Source organism: Macrobrachium nipponense, chromosome 2, assembly GCF_015104395.2.
Source record: "Macrobrachium nipponense isolate FS-2020 chromosome 2, ASM1510439v2, whole genome shotgun sequence".
Classification (NCBI taxonomy): Eukaryota; Metazoa; Arthropoda; class Malacostraca; order Decapoda; family Palaemonidae; genus Macrobrachium; species Macrobrachium nipponense.
Genome location: NC_087201.1, coordinates 19,325,185 through 19,348,258, shown reverse-complemented (window position 1 = coordinate 19,348,258; position 23,074 = coordinate 19,325,185).

Here is a 23,074-nt window from a genome sequence, read left to right as displayed (position 1 = left end):
TGAAAGCTTCTTACTATAAATTCTATTTATAATTATTATAACATATTGGATCTGATGGAAGCGCGTATTATTTATGAGGCATTGTTGCCAGTATAAATTATGCATTATATACGTAGTATATGTAGAAATATATCTGCTTATATCTTTAAAATATAAACTTGCATCAGATCTGCGTATTTAACAGTTTTGTGAACGTCTAATAGCAATGGCATACTAGTAATGGCATAAGTATCAATACTGAGCAATCGTAGTACAAAGGATATCTATCTAGATCAGTCAAGAATATAATTGATTTCTGTTGTATCCAGAGGAACGACGAGGCAATCATTTCTTTCAAAACCTACTTACTATACGAGAGTGGTTTTCTCGCATAACAAACAGACGGTCTGCCTCAAATGGTAAAGGGGTACTCGAGCAAATTCCCCCCCCCCGAAGAATTTCTTCTCTCTCTCTCTCTCTTCGCTCTCTCTCTATCCTCTACTCTCCTCTCTCTCTCCTCTCTCTCTCCACATCCATGTCCTTCGCACGTTGACTAGCCCCATAACCTCGCATGATCCCACATAATCAGGCCAAATACTTCTCCTTTAACTGGGATAATGAGGGGGCTAGAACGGATCTATCTCCACATATTGCACATAACTATAAGGATTAGATATCTGAGATGATGGCAACGAAATATTCCAGGGCAAGCTCTGGGAAGACTATTTGTCGAGATTAGAGAGGATGTTTGGGTTAGCACATGTCTCAATCTCTATTTAAAAGGATCAGGATCGAATATTTACTTAGTGGTAATCTCGTTAGAATGTTCTTACTCTTTAATGCCTGTGAATCCAGACACTAACAGAATGAGTCTTTAGTTTTCACAGACATGCTCGAAATACCCTTTTCGCTTTACTCGGGGAGTAAAGGCCTACAAACTACTTTGTTGTTGTTTGTGTTGTTGTGGGCGTCAGAAAGCCCTATGGAAAAGCCCACATATCATATTTATTTTAATTTTCATTGCAGAAAAACGCACGTTTTGACCATAGATTTGGCACACCAACCGAATAATTAGCTGGAGGTCGGATCACGCCTTGTAAGGTTAACTTTGAAGGTAGATTCTAGGATACTCGCCTTTAAAGTTATTCATTCATAACATCAAATTAGGAACAACTTGAAGATACTGAACACATTACTTCAACAGAACAATTATTTCTAATAAAATACATATTTTATTTAATTTTCGTTGGTGAAACAACTTTCTCTTTGACAGTACATTTTAGCATGCGCTCCAAGTAAGCTGGAGGTCGGATCACGCCTTGTTGGGTTAGCTTTTGAAGGCCGGTTCTAGGATCCTCGCCTTTAGATTTATTCGCATATTAGATTACGAACAACTTGAAGATACTGAACACATTATTTCCTGGCAAAAATCAGCTGAGCACGCAAAACCAACTCATAATTTATCCCCTTTTGACCCGTGGGTGTCCTGTTGCAAAGAAGAGAGGAGTTATTTCAGGGTGTCTGAATTTACATTTCATTACCGTGGATTCAGGTGGCAGCAAAGATTTTCCGTTTGGTCGAATGCTATGTTGTTCCTGACAAAATACCAGTTTGTTTGCATGAGTGATCGCTGCCCTTGTTAGTGAGAATCGCATTGCAGATGTAATAATTTTACGGCAAATACCCAATCACGTCGGAATATCGTCTCACCCTCTTTGCCTGAGATAAGGGGGAATTATTCAACTCCTTTTTTTTTTGTTTTTTTTTTTTAAAGAAGTGTGAAGGTCGGTGAACCCTATAAGAGGTAACAAGATTAGTTTATGAACGTATATTGCTCTTGAAGAACAATTTTCAAAATAGGAAGAAAGTGGCGTATGAGATGGTTAGAAACGAAAACAGGGATCATTTTTAGTTTGAAAAAATTCCAAAAGGTACGTAACTGGAATGGGAGCGAGGAACGAGTTATTTTGTTTTTATTCTATATAGAAAACTCGAAAGATCTTGGTATAAAAAATTTTGCGGCTATGAAAAACGTACACGAAGAAAGAAACAAATATATAGAAAATACATGAAAAATAAACAAGGTTCACTAATTCCTTTTATCAACCTTTCTGTTCTGTCCAATTCTTCTAACATCTACTATGATCTAGTCAAAATTGGCCAATTGCATTAAGCCGAGTCTTTTTTTTTTTTTTTTTTTTTTTTTTTTTTTTTTTTTTTTAAGTAATTTACTGATTATTTTGCATACCCCGACTCTGCTCCGAGGATGTGACTCATTTAGATCACACCATCCCAGCCACCGTACATTACTGAAGTCTAGGATTTTGTTACTATTATTTCTCTTAAATGTTGCTACCCTTTGCTTCTTCCGTGTATTTTTTGAAGACAGAACAAATTGCCTGTATTTTTTCGTCATTTGGCAAATATAGCAACATATTATTGCAGCTTTTGTAAATGGTCAACATCCACCAAAGGTCTTTCCATTTCAGTCACTCTCCGTGCATATGGCATCCTTGGCAAAGTAAGGGCAAATAATAATAGTAGTTGTACTATGGCCAGTCGAAATTAATGGGGAAAAAAATACTTTTGGATAGGTAGCATCTACAGTCACAGTTTGGCCACACTATCATCTGTTGTTCGAAAACAGTAAAAGCAGAACTATTACTTTACGTTATAAAACAAAACCATAGGCTATCTCTTAGTCTGACACTTTGCAGGCTTCAATCCAAAAGTAGTAACACGCTTGCCTAGATATCCAGCAATACATCAGTTGACCTCAATTAGTCATTTTTATGGAGTGTCTCTTGTGCCTCGTCAGTGTAGGTTACAGAATCATGCATGCTACGCAACATTATCAGTTTTCCATTTTTTTGAACCAATATGAAATAACGTCTTCATGGTACCACGGAAGGGTAGAGTATTTGGTTCTTCCTTTAGGGTTGCAGAACTCAATCGGGGCTTGTTGTTGATTTTTTTCTGACGATTTTCTTGCATGCTTTCAGTTCCTTGGCTAAGCCTCAACTGCAAGAAAAGCTATCACAGGATACATTTCTTCCTTTGAGGCCTTCTATAAGCTGCTATGCCCTACGTTTCCCATGTTCACATTACACTGACTCATCTTTATGAACGTTCTATACTTCAGAGTGCATTACACGTTGCCTAGAGCTGTATCTCGTGTCTTTCAGGTTTTATCGGAGGGGAGCCAGTTGTCAGGGAAACAGTTGATGATGCATAATACATAAGAACGAGTCTCTCTACCCAGGCATTCCAAACACCTCCAATGGAATCCAGTTTGTCCATGCATATCCTTAGTGCTCCAGAATATTAGTCTTTCGATATAATGAACTTAGAAAGCTTCAACAAATGTTTCTATATGCATTGTAGCTTGGAATATCTTAATAGCACCTGCTTGAAGCTGCAGTTCATAAAATGCCATCAATTTTTTTTCGTAATTTCTTAAATAAAATTTAATATTTTTGGGGTAATGAACAATTCAGCTGCAGATGATTTATATGTTGTTCTCGGTACCGCATGGGCGGAGATTACAGGAGTTTGGTCACAACAATTTTTGCCTTTTCCTGCCTACTAGCGTGTTTTATTCTGCAAATCATACAATATTCCCGTTTTTTAAAGTAATTTTTCTCTTTGAAGAGGTTTGTTCTTAACCAGGATCACTGTCATGGAGTTAACCACCCACGGAAAGATCACTTTCATTGACTAAATTTTCTGAATGTATATAATCATTTCCTTTGCCAACATTATCCTGACCATAAAAGATGATTACTGTAACAGGTAGGGACTGTCTGGCACATGAAAGAAATGCCAAATACTCCAAATGTCCTTTGCCATCTGCAACCACCTCGTGAGTGTTTATACATCGATGCAAACAATATTACCTGGACAGAAAGCCTTACCTACTCATGGTCGATGCATTTTCGTATGAAAGGTTTACAGCAGCTTCTTTTCACTGTAGGATTTCCACCTGGTAAACAGATACGAGGAAATTTCTAATGAATGTCTTATAGTTAAAGAAAAAAGAATTCATGGATGACTGAGTGACTTCATGCTGTGCGTCGATTTATCTTTACAAAGCAGCGGATATTGATCGTATTTTGGAAATAGCAATTTGAAGCTACAACCTAATTGGCAAAAATATGCAGTGATGCCTAATGTGGATAATTAAGGCGCTTATCAGAGTATTCAAAGAAATTTCAAGGGAAACTCAGAGAGAGGCTAGTTGTGACGTAAACTATGACATCAAACATAATAGCAGGGTTCCCAGTAGTAAGATAATGATCATAGAAACAGATATTTGGGCCCTCTTGTATTATAAACAATACCTTGAAATTGAAAACAATGAGGTACTCCAAATCATAAAAAATAATAGGTGTTTGAGTGTGTGAAACAATATAAGAATTCCATTTACTTCTTCTACCAACATCTGAGTCTTCATTCATAAAGCATATGGGCTGGGTGTTTAGTAAAGTAGTCATACAACATTATCAATGAGTGGGCGGGCCTTTAGTAATGACGTTTTACTAGCCTCTAACTAAGTTTACCTTTAAATTTCTTTGATTTACCTTGAGAAGTGCCTTACTCATCAACATAAGACGTCACTGCATATTTCTGCCAATTAGGCTGTGACTTTAAATTGCTATTTCCAACATACGATCCATACCCCAATGATAAGCGCCTCAGTGGCGTGGTTGATATGGTGTTTGCGTTCCACCTAGGTGGTCGCGGGTTCGATTCTCGGCCATTCCATTGAGGAGTGAGAGATGTGTATTTCTGGTGATAGAAGTTCACTCTCGACGTGGTTCGGAAGTCACGTAAAGCCGTTGGTCCCGTTGCTGAATAACCACTGGTTCCATGCAACGTAAAAGCACCATACAAACAAACAAACAAAACATACCCGATGCTTTGGGAAGATTTTATCAACGAAAATCGATTTGACAAAGCAATAAAATGCACAGTAGCCGAACATAACTATAACGAATATTAAGAATGGATCATTTCGACCATAACAGATTACATGTTACTTTTATGTGGGGTACTGACCAGAGGAAAACAATCCTTTAAACTTGGAGCACAGTTACAAAAAGTCAAGGAGCACGAAACTTCACTCTTATAGAAAAAGAGTAAAATATTTCAATGGAAATATTAATTTGGAGGAGCCCTTACAAAATCACTGTTTTTACATTATGGGAAAACTTTCCGTAAACAACTCTTCTTTAGAGATGTAACTAACGAAAAGTTAAAATCCTTATCTTAATTGTCTGTTTTGTGGAGGATTCGAGGAAAATAAAGAGCACAGCTCAAGGAAAAGTAGAGTCTGAGAAATTTTACGAAATAAAATCATTCTCATCTCTCTAAGAAAACTGTGCATGAGAGGGAAAGCAGTGATGGCCGGTGTCCAACAAAAGACGAATTGAAACGTAAAAGCTCTACAGTTGTGTATACGTACATTCAATCGCAGTAAACTTTTCCAAGGAAAACCTATTCACTAAATATATAACCTAAACAATCCGTGTATCAAACAACGAAGGAACTTTACAAGAGGTGTATATAGGAAATGAAAAATAAGAACTACGATCTGCACGAAATACATGTTTGCCTGTTGCCTCAGTAATTCACTTAATTATCATAAAGTAAAATGAATCCCACAAGTTTTCTTGCTTAAAACTTAAATACCGTCAGAAGTCTTCATGCCAAGACAACAATCGCTTATGTTCACTTTTACACACACGCACAAACACATACACACTCCAGCCTTTGTTCTCTTTTTTTTTTTTTTTTTTTTTTTTTTTTTCTAAGAAGGACTCATAACTTTGAATGCAATTAGCTCAGCGCACTTTTTGCATAACCGTGGAAGATTTCCAGGCAATTGGGGACAGGCTAAAACGGAAGTCGGAGACTGAAATATTCGAAGTTATTTTAACATGAATTCATGCATATCATTTCGTTGCTCTTTCATTTTACAAGAATTTCATTTCTGAAGTTCAGTTAAGTGAGGCTGTTTTCTGATACGTTTCACCTGTCAATTTTATCCAGACATTAAAGTCGTGACTATCTATTTTATCCAGACGTTACTCTGGTTACTGTCCGCCAAGTATTACTGTTGCTGACTGTCCATTTTATCCAAGTATTATTGTGATGACAGTCCATTTTATCCAGACATTACTGTGACTGTCGACACCATATACAAAGGGCCCCCGCCCCTCACAAAACCTAACACACCCCACTAAACCTAAACATATCCCCACTAAACCTTAACACACACCCCCACTATACCTAAACACGCCCCCCTCCCCCTACCAATAAACCAGAACACAAGCCTTGTTACAGAATTATTAATCAAAGGAAAAAAAATAATTTTCAATAATATAATTCTACGGTATCAAGTACATGAAATGACGTATGGTATACCCGTATAGTTTATTTACTGCATAAGTTACAAATAGAAGGGAGACAAGGTAAGGGGGAGGTGCAGGAGGTACGGGTTTGAAACCTACCCTGTAATCAAGTTGGGTCAAATGATGGCCATGAGCCAAATTTGGTCCAGATCGGTCACGCAGTTCGGATTTCTATAGTGCACAAACATAAACCATAAAGCATTAACTTTTATAAGATACATATATCTTATATATATATATATATATATATATATATATATATATATATATATATATCTCTCTCTCTCTCTCTCTCTCTCTCTCTCTCGATATATATATATATATATATCTTATATATATATATATATATATATATATATATATATATATATATATATATATCTATATATATATATATATATTATATATATATAGATATATAGATATATATATATATATATATATATATATATAGATATATATATATATATATATATATATCCAATCCATATATATATTACTATATATATGTGTGTGTGTGGGTGTGTATTTGTTTATGTGTGTGTGTGTAAAGTGATGTACGTGTGTGTCTGTGTTAAAGTTCCACTTCCCCATGGTTTCTTGATACTGATATTGTGTCAGGTGAGTTAGGTCTGTTTCCGAAAAAAAAAAATTCAATCGTAATTTGCAGAAGCAAACACTACAAACCTGGTGATTAGTCGAAGCACGTGTAGTCATTCATTCTGTAAAGAAAAGCTGATTATCTCTCAATTTACCAACCATAGTAAGCAGGAAATATAAAAAAATATATAAGTCTATTTTCCCTATAATTGTAGCCACATATCCCGAATAAAAATCTGTTTGAAATTGCCCTAATATAACTGGTTGTTATTAGGGCTGATGTGATGATTGGTAAATCAATCTCCTATCATAATAACTGAATAGATAATAATGCTTACGGTGGGTACTCGGTTTCTTCATCACATCGGATTATCTCCTCTCTCTGTTGGTTGAAATGTTGACATACTGTTAGCAAGTCTGCATTAAACTCAATATACTATTTCATGTACGTTTGCAAAAATATATAAAAAATAAATATAAAAACTAAAAAAAAAAAAAAAAAAAAAAGAGGAAGGGAAACCTGAAAAACAAAGTTGAAATTTCCAGGCCTCATATCCTCATGATTTGGCAACGCTGCGTTTGCAGTATCTGATGAATTATTCAAACGGGACGAGAGAACATCAATCAAAGTTGGTTGTTTTACCTTCTACGTAACAACACCGCCGAAGATATGTGACGGTGCGGGTCATGCCTTAGTGGTATGCTTTGCTAGTTGCATATTTTTATTTCTTTTGTTTTTCCATGATGAATAAATAGAGGAGAAAATTAATTGCGATTCTTATTATGAGACATAGCTTTTATATATTGAAAACAAAAATGTTTTTTTTACAATAATAATAATAATAATAATAATAATAATAATAATAATAATAATAATAATAATAATAATAATAATAATAATAATAATAATAATAATACCTTGGGGAAATGACTTTTATAATAACACAGAAACAAAACCACTGTAGCGAAACGCAAAAAAAAAAGTAATAAAAAAATAAAATTATAAGGCATATCACCAACTACTCTGTTTCATTCCTCAAAAAAAAAAAATAAATAAATAAATAGATGAAATAAATTTGTAAATATGGACTTCGGTGGCATCTTGTAAAAGCTTTATGAAGGTGAATGGTAAAGCAATTAACATTATTTTCGGAAAAATCAATTACCAAAAAATTCCATTCGAAACAATTAACTTTCTGACTCACTAAATCTCTTGATAAGGCCTGTTTGTGTGTGCGTGCGTGTGTGTGTGTGTGTGTGTGTGTGTGTGTGGCGTGTGTGTGCTTTTAGAGAGAGAGAGAGAGAGAGAGAGAGAGACTTTGATCAAGTTTCAAATGATACCTTATATCTTGAGGATACTCTGGATCTGCGACGTCAGAGCAGTTTAGTAAAACAACCGTGATTCCACTCCCACGGTCAGTTAAAGCAGCCTCAAATAAGATCTTAGTTCCTAATGCCTCCCCCACTGTTTTATTGTATTTGAAACGTTTAAGAGAACGTCGTGCAGAGTTAGTGAGGACTAGGAAATCACTTGGCCTGACATGTATGATGGTAGTGAATGCATCGTTACATGTCATCTTAATGTACCATTTATTTCTCAGAGAAATTTTAATGAGAAATAAAAAGACGGTTAACAAGCATCCAAATGACCGTCATGCATAAATATCAGTTTCTTGAAACAGAATAAAGTGCAGTGTTTAACTCCACTAATATAGACGGTTTCAAAACACTTAAAGTTCTCATTAACATCTTGAAGAATGTCATCTGGTAACATTTTAAAATCTCTGTATGTTGACATCGAAATATTACCACGAGAGGAACTGTAGTATGTTTAAGGTTCAAAGCAGCAATCTTGCAATAATGGAAACGCCTCACGGCCGCGTGAGGTAAACACATCTAATGAGGCCCGGGCGTCATTGTTTCACAAACGCATTTTTATGAGAACGCTGGCTGTCCAATTATGAGATGAGAGATCTAGGAGATAAACAGGGACGTCCTCTTCGTTTTATTTTTTTCCCCGGATCACAATTAAGAAGAGGAAGAGCGGCTCAGATTTTGTGTCGTTTAATTACTACAGCGTCATCAGACTAACCAGTTTCTTCGGGAGTTATAAAATGGCATTCAGACGAGACTCATTAAAATAAACGTAATCTTATAATGATGAAGAAACCGCTTAATGAAAACTCATAAGTTGCTATATATATATATAGATATATATATATATATATATAGATATATATATATATATATATATACTATATATATATACATACGAATTTACTCATAAATATGCGAATATGTAAAATAGTAATTTCATTCAGATAATTCATTTTGTAATAATAGATAATTTTCAATAATATATTTCTATGGTCTTGGGTACATATAAGGGGTATGGTAAACCCATAGAGCTTATTTACTATATAAGTTACAAAGGGAAGGGGGCAATGGGAAGGGGGCCAAATATATATATATATACACACACACACACACACACACACACACACATATATATATATATATATATATATATATAATATATATATATAATATATATATATATATATATATACATTATATATACAATATGTATATTGTATATGTCTTAGTTAATGGTTTAAGAGAGCACTTACTTCATACTTGGGATAATTCTTTCAAAGCCACTAGAAATTAATGTAAAAATGTAGAACAATAAGTAGAAGTGATGCTATCTATATATAACGAAAATATTTTCAATTCTCTTGAAAAAAAAAATGAAATTATTTATCTATTTTCTAGAGAATTATCTACATGAAATTACTTAAATTATGTAGCTTCTGGGTTTACAATTCACATATAAAGAAGGTTTTAACCGCATGAAAAACAATTTGCAAATGAAATAATAATATTTTGTCATTTTTATGTCATATCCAGCAATTATCATTCTTCGAAAATATATAGATTATATGGTAGATATTTACAAACCTGCATACAACACATATTTGTCAATCTTTACAGTGTGTTATCACTACTCACTGTTTTACACGTACATACATCGTGAACAAATTTCAGTTTATACTTGATCATATATTGACCTCTTCCTATTTCGTATACCTGTGTGTCTGCTGGTTTGTGGTAATTCCAAATGGAGAGAGTCGACGAAAAAAAAAAACACTCCTAATGAGATGGCAAATTTATTAAAAGAATTCTAACAAAAAACACTTTCTCTATATTAAGTGATTGAAGACATTTAATAACATAATAATGTAATAGTAAAGTCCTAAGGGAAACATAAAACAAACAATGTTTTCAGAGACGCACCCTTTGCATTACCAGATGAATAAATTGACAGTTCGCTAACGACAAACTTAACCATTATTTCGACCTAAGAACAAAACAAAATACCTCTCAAAATCATATTTAACCCTGGATAGGTTTCGCTATTTTGGTGCCCCTTTAAAGGTTTGTGGGGTCGAGCTCGACCCGAGTGCCCAGAAAAATTTGTGAAAATTCAAAAACTGTAGCTATGCTGTACATTTTTATATATAAAATCAATATCACCATTGCCGAACATCTACAAATTAAATATTTATTACAAATATATTTAAAAAATAAGTATATACAAATAGATAATTTACAAAAACATTTTAAAAAATACAAAATATGCTATATACACACAAAAAGTTTAGGAATCCTTCCTAAAATTATTATTTACAATAGAGGTCAAAATGTGAAAAGAGAAATAAAGGGTGAATTTTTTTTGGCCACCCCCCCCCCCCCCCCAAAAAAAAAAAGCCATAATTTCACAAATTTATTTTGGTACCTAAATGAAATAAAAAGTGGCAAATTTTTTTTTTATAGAATAAACTCATATTATCCTACAACGGAATTATGTAAAAAGATCTGCACTAAGATGTAACTTACTGTTATATCTGAAATGTTATTCTCTCTTTCGCTCTCTCACAAACAATAATTTACAAAAATATTTACAAAAAATACAAAATACGCCAAATCCACAAAAAAAATTGAGGGAATCCTTTCTAAAACTACTATTTACAATATGTGACTGCCAGAAAAGGTGTCGGACCCATAGAGGTCAAAATCAGAAAAGAGAAAAAAAAGGCTCATATTTTTTTTATAGAATAAACTTATATTATCCTAGAACAGAATTAAGTAAAAGGATCTGCACTAAGATGTAATTTACTGTCATATCATAAATGTTATTCTCTCTCTCTCTCTCTCTCTCTCTCTCTCTCTCTGTCGTGTGTCTGTCTGTCTGTCTCTCTCTCTCTCTCTCTCTCTCTCTCTCCTCTCTACAGTGTGTCATGATTTCTTGACATAAGCTCATGTAATCTGACACCACAAAAGGCAGAGACCCACTACTTCCCACCCCTTCTCTCCCCCTCTTGTGTCGTAACCATTTCAAGGTCATCACTCTCGCCTCCAACCCTTCGTTACACAGACATGAGGTGTCAGCAACCTCTAAATTATCATCAACATGACTTTATAATTCCATTAGAAGTAAGTTGATGACATCCATGCTCAGAGAATACTGCCTACTGGCCATTGTTGATGAAAAATGCAGAAAAAAAAATGCAAAAACTGAGAAATTGGCATTCGAAGGAAATTGGACCAAATAGCAATATGAGGCATCTCAGCCACAACCAATGGCAAGCATAATGTACACACTCCATCTACCTACAGTTTCCAACAATATAAAACTATCCCAGAGTCAACAGTGTTAGACAGGAAATCACTACTTGATAACTTTGCCTTTGTATCTCAAACATGTTCAAAACACACTATTACTCAGAAAAGGGGAAAGGACAAAGGCAAGTCAAATGCAGGTTTCGACATGATTGTAGTGTGTGTTCTGCTATCCTCTTGCAGGTCGATCACACCCAGATTCGAGATAGACAATGATTTCTGGAAAAAAACATGTTTTTTGAAACACCCCTTGGGTCGTGCTCAACCCAGCTAACATATCCAGGGATTTAAGTAAGTACCCCCTCTTTCCCTAAGTATCCAAACATTAATAGTTTATTAATAGTCAAATTCAGTCAGAGAAAAAACCCATAGGTGACTTTGAATCCATCTGAAATAAAGAGACCATAATGATGACACCATAAAAAATATTAAAGTTTGTCAATAAAGAATGTGTGCTGCACCTCACTTCCCTTTCTCTAGACTCAAGTAATGGTCACTTCAAATGTTAACTTTTTCAAAGTTCTCTTTTACGGTACCTTGTCCGACAGATCAGCAACACCTGTGGAGTGTTCCACACTCTATCAATCAAAATCAGTGAGTGGCCCCCTTTGAAATTTGCGTCAGAATATGTGTCATTTTCTTTTCATTACGAACACACACACTCACCGATTGGCACACAAGAGGCATGCATACATGCATGAAACTCGTGATCTTCGAAGCGTGTCACTGACCACAAAGGTGCCTTGGTAAGCTATCCTGTTTGTTTTTTCATTTCAACATCTTTGAGGAATCCCGCGTTTTGCATCTGTCTCTAACCGGCAAGAGCTAAGGTTAACAACTCGATTATTGATCCTTTAAGATATATATAAAGGGTTGGGCTTGATGTGTACTCAAGTATCACAGCTGGGGTACGTATTTGTTTCCCTTGTCTTAATCTCCAAATTTAATTAAGCTCCTGCTGAGTTTCTTTGCTATACTGGCAGTAGATTTTTTTTCCTTAATCTGCGAGTATGCACCAAGGCAACCTCCTGAAACAAAACCTCAAGCAACATATTAAGCCCTTATAATGCGGCAACAGCCTCCAAGTTGAGTTCAATCGACATTCAACCATGGGTAACTTCTGCCCAATCGAGCCCACTCTGTGCGATGTGGTACTCACATATCTCACACTGGATTTATTTTGCCACTCTTGGACCGCGCCGATAAACTGGATCACCTCAGCATAACGTTGTGCATGCATGCAATACCAGGAAGCAAAGATTGTATGTGCACTGGAAGTGATATTGGTTGGCCAGTGTCTTGTCTTTTTCTTTGACTCATTCTATATCATCTCTCGCTCTCTCATTTCAACCCTCAAGTAAATTCCTGGTTTCTTCTGCTTGAACAGCTACTTGCTATACTCAGTGTGTAATTCCTTGAACAATGGATAAAGGAACTCTCACCCCACTGCTTAGGAGTGAGTAGAGTAAAGACATTCCCTACAATTTTGTTATTACCTCATTTACAGAGTCGGTAATTCAGTAGTAGCCTCATCTGGAATTGTCTCATTCCAGGAGTTGTTACCAGTGCAGTTACCTACATAGCCGTACCACTGTGTTTCCGATTGCTTGAAGAGTCTACTCATAACGAGCCGCATAGAAATTTATTGCCAATTTGTCTTACGGTCCAATTGCCAGCGGCCAGTATTCATAAATCTGATGCACTGCTTTTACCCTGTAACTGCTGTTGCATCCTTTTTACATTTGTTATTTTAGTGAGTGTGTCCAATTTTTCCCCGTTAAATTCACCCTGCTGTGTGTGTAAATAAATAAAGTATTGTTAAGAAACACACTTTGATTTGGCGACTTTTCCAGTTATTAATTATGCTTTAATTGTATTGTTTGTGGGCTTACGAGGTGTTTTGCAAAGCTAGGATTAATAACATAAAGTAAACTTTGCAGTCACCTCACCTCTTGTAATCCATAACAATATATGTATATGTATATGGGCGAGAGTTACTTTATCCATGGTTCAAGGAGTTACACACTGTGTATAGCAAATAGCAGAAAAGACCAGGAAGTTACTTGAGAGATGAAATGCGAGAGGGAGATGATATAAGATGAGTCAAAGAAAAAGACATTGGCCAAACAATATCACTTCCAGTGCACATACCATCTTTGCTTCCTGGTATTGCTTGCACACGCAACGTTATGTTGAGGTGATCATGTTTATCGGCGGGGTCCAAGGGTGGCACAATAAATCCAGTGTCGATAAATGACTTAAAGCTTTCAAAATTAAGATCACTTGAATTTCATGAAATGAAAATGAGGCATGAAATTCAGGTGATCTTAATTTTGAAAGCTTTAAGTGATTTATCGGCTTGAAATGGGTTCTTGAATGATTAGGGCATTAAAAATCTAGAGATGATCGGTCTACAAGTAGTGTAACTCTTTGAATTTTGTGTATATATGAAACTTTTTACATATACACAAAAGGTTAAGGCTACACACACACACACACACACACACACACACACACACACACACACACACACATATATATATATATATATTATATATCTATATTATATATATATATATATATAATATATATATATATATATATATATGTATATATATATATATATATATATATATATATATATGATATATATATATATATAATATATATATATATATATATACATTATATATTTAAATATATATTATAATATTATATATATTATAATATATTTATATAATATAATAATATATTGATATATTAATGCCCTAATCATTCAATGACCCATTTCAAGCCGATGAAGCACTTAAAGCTTTCAAAATTAAGATTACTTAAATTTCCTGCCTAATCTTAATTCCTTTTATGAGTTTAGCAATTAAACTCATAAAAGGAATTAAGCATAATTAATTAAGAAGAACTTCTCAAAGTTCTGACAACGATTCTGGCAAAGGTTGTTCTGTAAGGTGAGATAATGAGATGTAAATTCACAAGTTGCCAGTAACGGCTTCCTTTAACCAGCTCGGGCGTTTAAAAGAAAAAAAAGATTGAATAGTCATTATTCTCTCTCTCTCTCTCTCTCTCTCTCTCTCTCTCTCTCTCTCTCTCTTCTAAAAGATCCTTTTTTCCAACGTTCGAAGAAGGATTTTTTATTGAATTATAAAGCTAGTTGATAGTCACTTGCTGACTCCTAATGGTCTCAGTGTTTTCCGAGTCATTACTCGTCGTCAGGCCATCAGCCACAAAGAGAAATTGAAGCAAATGTTCGTAGAAAACAAACAAGCTATGAAAAACAAAAATCCGCGTTTGCTCTATCTCGTTATAAGAGTTTATCTGTTTATTACTAATGGTTCGTTGGGCAGAAAGAGACAGCCGTCCAGAGAGAGACTGCAAGACCCGGATAACAATGTTGTGTAAAATGATCCACTGCCGAACACGATTCATGTCACTAGTGAAAATACAAGCAAGTCACGTAACACAAACAGCTTCGTAGTATACACAGTAACGAGCCTTACGCCCCATCCGCCAACCGCAACTCCCCCCCCCCCAACAAGTACACACACACACACACACACACACACACACACCGAAGTATCTTAAGTCAGTTCCGTGGAAGGCTGAGCTTTATTGGGAAAATGAGGCTGATCCGGGAATTGACTTATGTACCTTATTCTTGGTTGAAGATGGCGGGTGAAAGGGTGTACACAAATATGGAAAAATGACTAATTAAAGGATATACACACGCGCACACACACACACACACACACACACACACACACACATATATATATATATATATATATATATATATATATATATATATATATATATATATATATATATATAAGGATGAACTGACAAAAAGCTAGGGACAGAGCTTCAGTTGCCATATACCATTACCTTACGAGAAGAACTGTAAAAAAAAAAAAAAAAAAAAAAACAAAAAAAAAAAAAAAAAAAAAAAAAAAATATCACCAGACGATGAAATGCCACGTTCTTATGTTTTGTCCGGATGAAGTCATAATGAATTCTAAATGTTGTGGAACTCTTACATAGCATAACTGGCTTCAAAACTTCCACAGAAAGATAACTAAAATATTTGCGAAATTCCCTACATATATCTACTATAGCTGCCGTGACTACGAGGGCTATTTCCTCTCAGGTTAGAGTTTAAAATCGACTAATGATACCGTGTGGTATCGAGGGTGCTTGCCGGACACAACTTCCTAGAAAGAACCATTGGTTCGGTAACGAATGCAAGTTACCTCGAAGTGGATGAAGTGGGGGACTGTAAACCACCGATGGGCCACTTTCACTTGATACCTTCGTCAGTGACATGAATCAGGCCAGTTAGGTTATAATTGAAACTGTAGGATTAGCAGGAGGCAAAGCTCCTATACTGTTGTCCTGAGACATTCCAGTCAGGGATCCCGATTTTAGTGACTTGGGGTACAAATGAGCCGTAACCCAAGGCAGGTAATTACCTAGTGAATGGTTATGGAACCCGTGATGATGAAATATTCCCATAAACGAACTTTTTTCTAAGACCAACAACAATCACGATTCAGAAACGTGTAAGTTTCAAGGAAGTACAAGGCGCCATCCGACCTCCAGCTTAATCGGGGCACATGGTAAAATCTACAGTCAAATAGAGCGTTGTTTCACAAACGAGAATGAAAATAAATAAGTTATATTTTATTAGAAATAAGTTTCCTGTACTGTTTAAATATCCCATCCTAAAATTCTCGTATCTTTAAGTCAACACAAAACACCTTTTTCAGAGCTTTTTAGGCTTTCCTATTCCCACCACACACCACCAGGAAGAACAACAACAGCAACAACAAAGTAGTCTGTAGGCTTACTCCCTGAGTAAGTGATAAAAATATCATCATCATTCCTATTGGCTAGAGGTGTGTGTTTGAATATATATTTGGGAATATGTAAACTACTTTCCGTTAAGATTTCGTTATTATGTACTTGTTCATATAAGGGTGTGCTTCAGTTTCTATATTTAGATGTGCAACTCTCCCTCTCTGCAACTACTAAAAAAGAATCTATAGAAAATGGTTCTATCAATACATCGTTTACTCAGGGAGTAAGCCTACAAACTAATTTGTTGTTGTTGCTGTACTTGCTGATGTTGCTTTTGTCGGGTGGTTAGGAAAGCCTAAAAAGGTCTGAAAAAGGTGTTAAGTTAAAGATACAAGAATTTTAGGATAGGATATTTATAGTTTATTTATTAGAATGAAAACGTAAAAAAATGAATAATGTGCATATTAAAACAGTATTGAAAAATTATTTCTAATAAAATAGTGTATTTATTTGAATTTTCGTTGGTGAATCAATGCTTTATTTGACCGTAGATTTTACCACGTACCCCAAGCAAGCTGGAGGTCGGATCACGCCTTTTTCTTTTAATATTTTTGTGGGTTCATTTATTGAGATTTACTGATTCCATAAGGTCCTCATTGGACGAGTTAGTTACGTGCTCGACTAATAATTTCTTGATGTGTTTAGGTTCCCACAATAAGCTGTTGGTCCAGTTGCTAAGTAGCCAATTGGTTACTAGCCACGTAAAAATATCTCGTCCTTCGGGGCAGCCCTAGGAGAGCTGTTAAGCAGCTCAGTGTCCTGGAAAAACTAAAATATACTTTTTTTACTGATCACACAAAGATATATCAGTTTCAAAACATTTTGCTAAAACTATACATAAAAAGATACACAAATCCTCAATAGGAAAATGATTGAAAATTTTCATGCTATCAATACCATAAAGAAGAAAGCACAGTTTTTCCTTGTCCCTTTTGTTTTGTATATAAACACTTTATTTTTAACAGTGATCCAAGGGTGTATTAGAGCGGTTGTTACTGAATAAGAAAACAAGCGAATAAAGCAAATGACCATATCAATAACTGCGCATTACTAAATGAGTAACGGCTTGCGTGTTAACTGCTCACTTTCTAGTGAGCATAAAATAAGAGTCGATCGCATTGCCTTCTAATATAAGGTCATGAACTCAGGCCCACTCTCTCCATCACGGTATAATTTCCGGTGGTCATAGGGCGGAACCTCTAAAATGCCTCGTGATATACGGGTACTTTAAGTCTGCCCTGCGAGGTTCCTTTTGGAGTTTAATAACACCCACTTACGAAAAAAAAAGAGAGATAATAACAATTCGGTAAATTTTTATCGAGTCTCATAGTAATTATTCTTTTCGTTTTACATTGGTCATCTGGCCATATATCCCCCAGTTAAGGACTCTATAATCGATGATAAGGCGCTGCGATTCCAGGTCTTGTGTTTTTACGTCGCGGTCAGAAAGGAAACAGATTTCAGTTGAGTGTTCGATTTACACCTAAAGGGCCGTTTTCCTTTTTTGGGAAGACTGATGCTTCAACTCTGTGGAAGGGCAACCACAACCTAGGGTCATATGTGCCCGACAACTTTGATTAGATTAAGAGGACAATATAAGAATATATTACTGCAAATAACTGGAGACTTGAATGTAAATTTGAGCACCAATAATGTGTTAGGCCTAAGTGTGCAAGGGATTAATGATATTGTTATGTTTAAGATAATGAAGTGAAGACAGGTAATATAGAGATCATGGAAAACCATCTTAAACTCAGTTCCATGTTCTTTTAGACTGAATGCTCCAGGCTGTGTCTTTTCCGCAGTGCATACAATGTAACTCTTTCACTTGTCCAGCAAAGATGACTGTAACTGATAAATTCTACATCAGACCTCTGCATTATTCATTCCAGTTTTTTGCTTAATTTTTTTTTTTTTACCAAGACTAGGTTGTCATATAGCGTAATAACTAAGTATACTACTGAGTCTACATATACATATAATATAGAAAGGATTCACGAGTCTCAAGTAACTGGAACCAATGATATCCAATAAAGGTTCTCTTGATCTGGAATTATTAAAAGTATGGCACAGGCAAATCAAGCAATGGGTACGCTGAATGAGATCTGAAACCAAAAGGAGTGAAATTCCATATGGACGTAACATTGTGCGTCAGTCTGACGCCTTCAGTCTTCCAATACTGAGAGGAGTCGTGTCATAATAAGAAATTATATCTAAAAGGTTTCGTCGAACTGAGATAAAATGACTGGATACGACTAGAAATGATACAGTGAGGAACATTACAAACATGGCATTGTTAGCCGGCTTCTTTTGGCACCAAAAGCACCAGATCTACTTACTTGGATAATACCAATGAGACGGGAGGCTGGAGATAGGGTGGAAGTCCCTGAAAAAGAAAGCACAAAAATACCTAAGTGACAGAGTCTTTTGCAAAACAATTGAACTGGTAAGAAATGTGAAGATTTGCAGAAGTGATACAACTGACAGATGCAGGGGAATGTATGACTCAGATCATTATGAGGTGGTCTGTATCTATGGAACTAATAGGCGACATGAGAAATATTGGAAAGGAAAGGTTTTAATGTATGAGAAACATTTGAGAATGCGATAAGTATAATAGTGAACAGTGCAGCGTGTGGGGGAAATCAGTGTTCTGCTCGGCTCCTTGGATTTATCTATGATTCATGTAGTAGCGTAGCGATTGTTGGTTTCTTTTACCGTTGTAGGTAGCTCTCGTTAGGAGAAATAACTTAATAATGAGTATATATATACTGCAGTAAATGAAACAATTAAACATACGCATATCAATAATTCTCCCAACAATCCTAAAGGATGTGTACACCAAATTCCATGTAGTCTTGTGAGTTCTTTTATTTTGGTCAAACTGGGAAAACCTTGGAAAAGAGAATAGAACAGCATACAAGATGTGTACGAAATGCATGGCTGAAACAGCGGAATTTTTGTACATGTTAGTGGGAACCATCGTACAGTCAACTGGGCAGGGGCAAAAACTATAAGTTTATTAAACTGTAATTATGTACTGGAATCGTCTTATTATGCATATACTATGTATATTTGTGAGTACATTTTCTTACATATTCTTAGACACGTATGCTTATGCAGATTTACAATATATAGAAATGCAATTTCCAACATCATACATGATACTTAGAAGTTAATCACAACAGTTTTGAGCAAAATAAAATCGACAATAGACGATACAGTTGAAAAGTTTAATACAACAAATGCTTAAGATCTACACATAACAATACACCACAACAAAAATGCTTCCAATAAAATGAGTAATCGCTGATTGATGTGATACCTTCCACGAATAGAAAAATCATGTTCTAAATCTAAGATACTGTATGAAAAAACTGGGATTGCTGACAAAAAAAGCAACAGACTCTTACGTTTTCAGGAAACTGCTTCTTTCCTCAAAGTGAAAGGAATAAACACAAAACAGTGAGTCAAGTGCTATTTATAGTTCGGCAGACTGTCGTGCAGGGAGTATGTCGTTTCCAATGGTCATTAAAGAACCACGGTGTACATAATTTCGTAGCAGCAAGCATCTGATGTTGGCAAAAGAGGTGTGGGAGAAAGGATTATTTCGTAAAGTGATGACACACATTGTCAAATAGAACAGCGCAAGAGGGAAAAATCCATTAAATTTATTTTGGTGATTTTTTTATTGCCCGCTCTTAAGGTTATATTTGGTCCTAATTGGTTCTGCCCTATTTAGAGACAGATGTATTTTTCGAGGATGGCTCCCATGCAGACTACAACAAATTGTTAACTGATAAGGTAGGTGATACTGAGTGCAGCTCGGAGGAAAGCCAGTTTCCTCTTAAGTACTACATGACCTAAGAAATAGTATACTATCTTACTATGTCCTTAACCTCACTACAGCAGGACAATATAAGTAAAACCATATTCGTTTGAAGTCTTTGAGAAAATAGATAGGGCACTATAAGAATGCGGATATGCCACTGCTCCTTCTTTAACACTACCTAAGATCTAACGGGATAGGGCCTGAATCATGATAAATTAAAATAACTAATAAGGCATGCGACGTGACTCTAGATTACTACGGAAACTACGTTAAACTGTAAGCTTCCTCACAGAATAAATCAGTAATATAAACCGTAAGCGTAATAACAAACAGTAATGAATTTGTGTATGAACTTACTTATGAATGTTTAATCTCCGATAAGAAAAAAATTCAACTCAACCATTCTGAAAATAGTGTTTAATAATAAAAATTAATATAAACAGAAGACCGTTTTATAATACCGCCCGAATTCCAGCAACCAACTATTCCACCGATGGAATCTATTTCTGTTTTGAACACCCGCCTTCTGCTGGAAATGCCGCCCATTCAGGTCCACGAATAAACGCGCCCGCTTGCAGTATTAGGCATCGGGGTCTATTTCTAACTACGTCGAAGTGGGCGGCTCAGGAAAACAAAGTTGAGATTAATGAAAACTTTAAATGAGCGACTAATTATGAAAAATGATACAAATGCGGTAATAATCTTCGTATTGATAATTACGAACTTTTAGAATGGATGCATAAACAAAATTATCAAACGCAGCAAAAAAGGCCTTGATCGCAGTAATCATAACCATGAATCTTTAAAACTAAGTCTTATTCTTTTATATTATCGACACAGAAAAGAAAGTTAATGGTGTATTAATTTAAATTTCTTAACAGTTGTGCCCTACATTATTAGATTTCAAGCACTAGACCTTTGTGGTCTTAAAATGTGATACTTATTGGCTTTCTGGGGTATATATATATATATATATATATATATATATATATATATATGTATATATATATGTATACATACATATATATATATATATATATATATATATATATATATATACATACAGCTTTTATTCTGTTGTGATGGGAATTAAGATTTCTGAAAATTTCTTAACCTGTGAAGAAATTAGAAATTAAAGTCAAATTTCTTATTTAAATAACAAATTCGCATCAAATATATTCTCTACGTACCGAAAATATTCGGACATTACTTAATCTGTATCGTGCTTTGGCACAAGTCTATCATGATGAAAAGGTATAAATGAAAAAAATGAAGTTTTTCGGTGGATATGTCATAAAATGGCTGTGCTTAGTAATTTCAACATATAAATTTCACCCCTTTACGTTGTTTTCATATAATTTTCAATTTCATACCATTCTTTTTTTTTCCGTTTCATTCGCAAGTTGGAGAAAACTCATCACTAGCGGAACTCATCCATGAAACAATATAGAACGATAATAATGTGGGTTAACTAAATCTAGTGAAAAAAAAGATAGTATATCTTATCACCAATCGTCTTAAATTTTTGTAACGCTTCGTTTATTTCTACTTCTAACGAGTACTAAAACTTTTCACTGAGATGTGCCATTAGTTTCGCACGCACAGTTTGCTTTTCTGCTTTTTATTCGAACAATACGTAAAGGCTATAAAAAAGCCTGTAGATAATTTTGATTGAACCTCAGAAAAGTTTAAAGAATATTATTACGTATTATGGTATATATATATATATATATATATATATATATATATATATATATATATATATATAATCACAATCATTCTGAAATATACTATAAGCTTGTCCATGTGAAGTAAGTTTAAAATTATGCAAATGATAAGAAAAATAATATATTCTGATTGCTAACCTGTCTATCACAACGGATTAAAACCTAATAGAAAGTCAAAATGAAAATAGTGACGCAGGGATGGAAATGAATACCATAAGAATGAGAGGAAACTCACAGAGGATCTGGACGAATGGGGAAGGCAAAAAATCAAAAAAAGCAACGAAAGGGGAAATCTATGTACGATTGATGGAACCAAATAGAAAAATGACAAAGTCTATGAATATATTTCCGAGGCTTATTACAAATTGCAGCAGAAGAGAATCACACTTATACATTACTAAGCGTAAAGTCTTCAGTCCCAATAATTTCCAAGTCGAGAAGAGCAGCGCAGCTCTAAAGGAATGGCCGATGAGTTCATCTAAAACTTCTTTATAGATAAAAGACAGGTGAATATTATAGAAAAAAAACACTGAATAATAAAAAAAAAAGTGAACGGAAGGGCAATAATGAAAGAAAATTGCTTCATTGGCGACTGATGACTGAAGCTTTAATGTAAGTGATGAAAGAGAGCGAGAGGGAATTGACTGATTGATTGGCAATTTAAGCCGTCATGATTTTCTTCTGTTTTTTTTCACAAATAAGTCGCGACACCAGAGTCTAATTTCGGAGACATGATGGATTCTGCTCAGGCTCATCTCAGGATGCAGGAGATCATATTTGTTTCATACTTCTTTCAGAATGTTTCACAATGAATTTTATTATCTAATTTCTTTTTATAAAGTTCCACTGTGAATTGTGTTTTATATATCTTTTGTCATTCTTTAATACGTCCACCCTTATTACTTCCATTTAACATTAAAAGTTAGATACGAAGCCTCAGTCAGAATTAACATTTACTGTGTACAAGGATT